The sequence below is a fragment of the Meriones unguiculatus genome, assembly GCF_030254825.1.
Source record: "Meriones unguiculatus strain TT.TT164.6M chromosome 13 unlocalized genomic scaffold, Bangor_MerUng_6.1 Chr13_unordered_Scaffold_37, whole genome shotgun sequence".
NCBI lineage: Eukaryota > Metazoa > Chordata > Mammalia > Rodentia > Muridae > Meriones > Meriones unguiculatus.
In genome coordinates this window covers 6,873,831-6,880,451 of record NW_026843647.1, presented here as the reverse complement: position 1 = coordinate 6,880,451, position 6,621 = coordinate 6,873,831, and the positions used below count along the sequence as shown (strand labels likewise).

Below are 6,621 nucleotides of genomic sequence, written 5' to 3'. Positions count from 1 at the left end.
ACCACTTTGCGTATACATAGGGTCTCACTGAACTATGTGTTCTTCTAAATATGTGAAGATAATTGCATTAAGAAAAGGCTTTATCACATTGATTACATGTGTAAGGTTTCTCTCTATTATCTGCTCTTTTATAAATTTGAAGCTGACTTTGGCATGCAAAACATGCAAAAGTAATTTGTAGGTGGGAACATGCTAAAAAATTTCTGCTATGTATTGCTTTTTAGATAACCGTTCCCAATGAAATATAGTATGAACCTAAAATTGAGTTCATTGTTCTTAGGAAAGCTGCAGACTTCACAATAGCTGACGAGCTTTCATGATTCATCTTTTGTTTCCCAAAACATGACTGTTCCATACCATATATTCTCTTCCCCTAACATAGTGACTGTCCCAAACCACATTTTCTCTTCCCTAAAACATAATACCTTTTCCTAACAACAAAAGAACAAATGGATATGACTGTTTTGACCGTAAAACCTTCATTTTTGCATCAGGTGAATTCCTCAATGTCATAAACAAATCCCATATCCCTAAACCATGACTGATGGAAATAACTTAGTTGTAAAATGGCATAGATGTTTATGATTTTCAACTCAGAACCTCTGTAACTTTCTGGCTTAGTGGGTGGATAGGTATCACAGTTCAGTTCCCAAGAATGTTATGTAGCCGTTACCAACCAGTAGTGACTGGGTGACAATAAATTTTTTCTAAAACCCAAAAGAACAAGTGGATATGACTGTTTGGACTGTAAAACCTATATTTTTGCATCAGGTGAATTCCTCAATGACATAAACAAATCCCATATCCCTAAACCATGACTGATGGAAATGCCAATTTAGTTGTAAAAGGGCACAGATGTTTATGATTTTCAAGCTCAGAAACTCTGTAACTTTCTGGCTCAGTGGGTGGGTAGGTATCACACTTCAATTCCCATGAATGTTATGTAGCCCTAACCAACCAGTAGTGACTGGGTGACAATATATTTTTGTCATTTGCATTGACCATATTTTTGAGTTGTATTGGATTCCGTGGACTGAAGAACACAAAGGCATTACCATGTTGCTAATATACTCAGAATTTCTCTCCAGTATGAAACTTTTATGATGATGAATACAGACATGTGCAAAGGCCTCACATTTTGAAACATTCATGAAGTTTCTCTCCAGTACGAGTTCTTTCATGATGATGAAGGTTATACAAATGTGGAATAGCTTCAACATTTTAAATACACTCATAGTTTTTCTGTCCAATATGAATTCTTTCATGAGTTTGAAGATGATTGTGAAGAGTAAGTTTTACCACCTTGGTTACATTCATAAAGTTTCTCTCCAGTATGTGTTCTTTAAATCATAGATTATTACTGTATAAAAAGGCTTTATCACATTGGTTACATTCACAAAGTTTCTCTCCAGTGTGTATTCTTCTATGCACTTGGTGATTATTATGGCATTGCAAAGGCTTTGACACATTGGTTACATTCATCCAATTTCACACCAGTATGTGTTCTAGTACTAGATTACTCTTATATGAAAAGCTTTTATGATATTGGTTATATGCATAAAGCTTTTCTGAAACATGCATTTTTATGTATTAGGAGATGACTGTGTTTTACAAAGGTGATGGCACACTGATTACATTCATAAGGTTTTTCTCCAGGGTGTTTTTTTTTCTGTCTTCAGAGACTAGTCTGAAATGCAGTAGACTTTATCATATTGGATATATTCATAAGATTTCTCTCCAGTGTGTTTTCATTTATGTACTACCAGATGATTGTTTCGTCAAAAGGCTTTACCACATTAGTTACATTCATAACGTTTCTCTCCAGTGAGTTCTTTTGTGTATTATGAGATTACTGTTACATACAAACGCTTTACCACACTGCTTACATTCATATGGTTTCTCACCAGTGTGAGTTCTTTTATGTATTAGGAGATGACTGTTACGTGTAAAGGCTTTACCAAATTGGTTACAGTCATAAGGTTTTTCTCCAGTGTGTGTTCTTTTATGTGTTAGGAGACTACCCTTACGTGCAAAGGCTTTACCACATTGGTTACATTCATAAGGTTTCTCTCCAGTGTGAGTTCTATTATGTAGTACGAGATGACTGTTCTGTGCAAAGGCTTTACCACATTGGTTGCATTCATAAGGTTTCTCTCCAGTGTGAATTCTTTTATGTATTAGGAGATGACTGTTATGTTTAAAGGCTTTACCACATTGGTTACATTCATACGGTTTCTCTCCAGTGTGAGTTCTTTTATGTATTAGGAGATTACTGTTACATGCAAAGGCTTTACCACATTGGTTACATTCATAAGGTTTCTCTCCAGTGTGAATTCTTTTATGCTGTAAGAGATGACTGTTCTGTGCAAAGGCTTTACCACATTGGTTACATTCATAAGGTTTCTCTCCAGTGTGAGTTCTTTTGTGTAGGAGGAGATGACTATTCTGTGCAAAGGCTTTACCACATTCGTTACATTCATAAGGTTTCTCTCCAGTGTGAATTCGTTCATGTATTAGGAGATGACTGTTACAGGCAAAGGTTTTACCATATTGGATACATTCATAGCGATCCTCACTAGTATGCTTTCTTTTATATATGGGAGGACTACTGTGATGTACAAAGACTTCACTATATTGAATATCTTCAGAGGGGTTCTCTCCAGAATGACTCTTTTTACACCTTCAAAGATAATTGGCACATATGAAAGCTTTACTGCACCATTACACTAATGAATCATTTTGTCCATGTCATTTAATTTTACAATTTGGTGTAAAGTTAAAGAGGAATTACATATTGAGTTTTCATCACTAATTTTACATTCATGTTTTTTGCTAGGGGTTGTTTTGTACATTTCAACATTCCAGTGATGGTAAAAATATTTGTTACCTGGCTCATATTTGTACTCTATTTCTATTCTATATGATTTTTCCACATATTTGAGGAAAACTGCAAGACCACAGAGCTTTTATACACTGACTAGACTAATTTAATACAGTGCTAAATTTGTGAATATAACTTGGACAAACAAAATAATTTCCACATTCCTAAAAGTTATATTTTCTACATTGTGAGTTTTTGAGTACTAGTAAAGATGATGAATAACCAATGAATTGATGTTGGGGTATACTGTGTGAAAGTGTGTCAGCCATATGTGAATGTTGATTGCTGAGCCAGCAGAGAGGTAAGTGCTGACCAAATATTGGTATTGTTCTTTCTATGACCCATCACCTGTACTATATTTTGTAAATATTTTTCCTTCCTTCCTTATCTTTGGAAATAATTAAGATCTGACAACTGATAGCATGGTACAATGGAGGGCAGAACATCTAAATGAGTGAGGGTAGCTGGAAGAAGAAAGCACATGACAAAAGATTCACCAACAGGACTTTGAGGGTAACAGCTAGACATGAACATGGACAAATAGGTAGACCTGGCCATGCAGTGGGACACTGGGCTAGTTTTATTTGGGTTAAGGTAAAAAAGGGCTTGGAATTTGCTCAATTCATTTGCTTAAGCTTTAAAATATTAAAATGCCTCTGCATCACTATTGGTACTGCTGGCCAGTCTGAATAACCCATATAAATAATAACAGGTATCACATTTAAAAATCTACTCAAAATGGGGACTACTATATCATTTAGTTGTTCTGGGATTTGCTTTGCTCCTTTCAATATTCCTAATGATAATATGCTTGTATTCATTGTGACTTATGATATACCCATTAAAAGAAGATGAATAAATTACATGGTTTCATGGTGAATTCACACATTTGATTTTTGTTCGTCATTCACATGTGCTATATGGATGGTTTTTCTACAACAAAATTATTGACTCTAAAAACACTGCCCTACTCACCAAACTTAGGAACATTACTACAAGTATATGAGTTCCTCCAGTGTTAACATGGAGTACTTGATTAGTATAATACTTTGGACATACTTCCATCACCTATTTAATGTGAATACCTGAGTTTCACATTAGAATACAAATTGTATTTCTACCACAAAGCTCTAATGAGGCTAAGATTTAAATGGTGATCTTGAGTAAGGTATGGTTTCCTTGCATTCTTTCCTAGAGGAGTGCCTTGTAAACACACTTCAAATACCGAAGTAGAAGATAGTACATGGTTTGGTAACAAGTTAGTTGTCATCAGTAAATACACTTAAAGCAGTTCATGTACACTGGCCCATTTCTTTCAATCTTCCAAGAAATATTAAAATTTTCTCAAAATATATTCCTAACACCTTACATATGAAAATTACCTCGTATGTCTTCTAGAACTTTGACAATGCTCGTCAATATTATCATCTTCCCAACTGTAGCCTAAAATACAATACCACAACATATATTGTTTTATTGAAAAAAAAGGTCATGATCTATTGTCAGTCAAAAAACCATTCACCTCATTCTTCCTCATCCTCAATTGAAATCAATAATGAATAAAGAGTTTCCCCATATCTTAAAAAGTAAAGAAAATTAACTGTCCTACCTATAGCAGTGAGGTTCCTGTAGGTCTCCAGCATCACATCTTTATAAAGATTCCTTTGGGAACTATCCAGCAAAGCCCATTCTTCTTGAGTAAAGTTCACATGCACATCATTGTAGGTCAATGCATTCTAAAATATACATACACATGTACAACAGAAACATTATATTTAGAATACTGGAAATGTATACGTCATTTAAAATATTTTCCCAGAATTTTGGTGTTTCTTTTACTCATTTTCTGACACACAAATTCTAATGTAATAACTGACTCCTTTTAGGAGGAAACTGAATAGTGAGGTTCACCTCTCAAATTTCTGCATCCTTTCAGTAGGATATAGCCTTGTAAGAGAAATGCCTATTAACAGACTTAAAGAGAGAGAGAGATTAAACATCAAAGTACAGATTCTACATTAGAGAAACAGTCTGACCAATTCCTAACTATAAAAACAATGAGCAAGCCTTTTATTCGAAAAGCGCTCAGGAGACAAATGCAGGTGTATCACACAGAGCTGGATGATAGCCTGGTCTATGCAATAAATGCCAGGACTGTCAGGGGTCTAAAATAAAACCTGAATATTCTGCAAACCTTAATTAATCAAACAAAACAGAGAAAGAACTGAGAGATCTTTCTCAAGTTTCTCCTGTTCTCTATACATGTCTAGAAACTTGAAGTGCCTCATTTTAAAGGCAATATTAATTCTATCTTGCTAAAACGAAATGTATGTTTGAACAATTATAAAGGGACAGATGAAAATATTACACTGTAAATGTTTATCATAAATATGCAACATCAGAGGCTGGAGGTATGGCTCAGAGGATAAGCACACCATCTGTTCTTCCAGAGGACCCTGCTTCTATTCCCAGCACCCACACGAAAGCTCATAGCAGTCTGTAACTCCAATCAATCTGACATCCTCACATCAATGCACAACAATTAAATCATTTATTAGAAGTAAATAAACAAACAAACAAATAAATAAATAAAATAGGCAACATATAGCATTAGAGATGGCTCAGCAGTGAAGAGGTCTTGTTGGTCTTGCAAATATTTGAGCCTGATTGCCAGTACTTACATAGGTGTGGATCAGGAATCATGGTGTAGGTGGGTTAACATTGACAGAGTCAACACAAAAACCTGGCAATCAAACTTCACAGACAAGACTCAAAGGTGCAGATCTGACTTTATTATCCAGTGTAACAGTCTTTAAATGACTGAAAGCTCAATCAGAACATTCCATGCCACTCTCAAGTACCAGTAACCATCAATCAGGATGGTACAACTTTAAGGAAATGTGGGAATTGTGGGGCCTGGCCATTCCACAACTTAGGAGATTTCCATGAAGACAGGTGAAGCAGCATTGCCCTAGCCTTGGATCGCTTTGAGAATTCACTAGTGTGCTAGGAGTCACTAATAGATAAACACTATGTGCACTGGATCAGGACCTTTCAAGGAGTGTAGGAGTTCATGGAACTTCACTCGCCATTCCCTAAGGACCTCTTAAAGGTCTATCTATCCACTATTCCAAGTTCAAGAATTCTGAGGTCATCATTGAGGACCAGGCACACATGAGATATTATTCACATAAATATGCAAAATAGTCATATTCTTTCAAAAATTTTAAAACAAGCATAAAACTACTACAATTATATGATTCACAAGGTTCAAGCAGTATTAATATCATAATGAAGATCAATACAAGAGCATGTTTGACATGTACAACACCTACACTCCAGGTGTATCATGTAATAATATAATAATGAAACAAAAAGGCCAGGTATATGGGCCCACACCTAATACCAGCACTCTATTGACACTTTAAAGTGGATCTCTAAGTTGAGGCCTGCCTGGTCTATATACTTACTTACAGGACAGACAGGACTATAAAAGGGAACTTTGACTTCAAAAACAAACACCATAAAACAAAATAAAACAACAACAACAAAAACAAGGAAAAAGAAGCAGTCATTAAAAATCTCCCAAACAAAATAAAAACCTCTGAACCAGAGGGTTTTGGCACAGAATTCTACTAGACATTCAAAGAAAATTCAAATACTCCTTAAACTATTCCACAAAATAGAAATAGAAGGAACATCGCCTTCTATTAACTATTAATATTAATAGTCAACAGAAC

At 35.2% G+C, this 6,621-nt stretch overlaps 1 pseudogene; it reads right to left on the bottom strand.

The window, feature by feature from the left end:
* Positions 1–1,682: 1,682 nt before the first annotated feature.
* LOC132650965 (zinc finger protein 431-like) lies at positions 1,683–4,611 on the bottom strand (annotated as a pseudogene).
* Between the last annotated feature and the right edge of the window lie 2,010 nt (positions 4,612–6,621).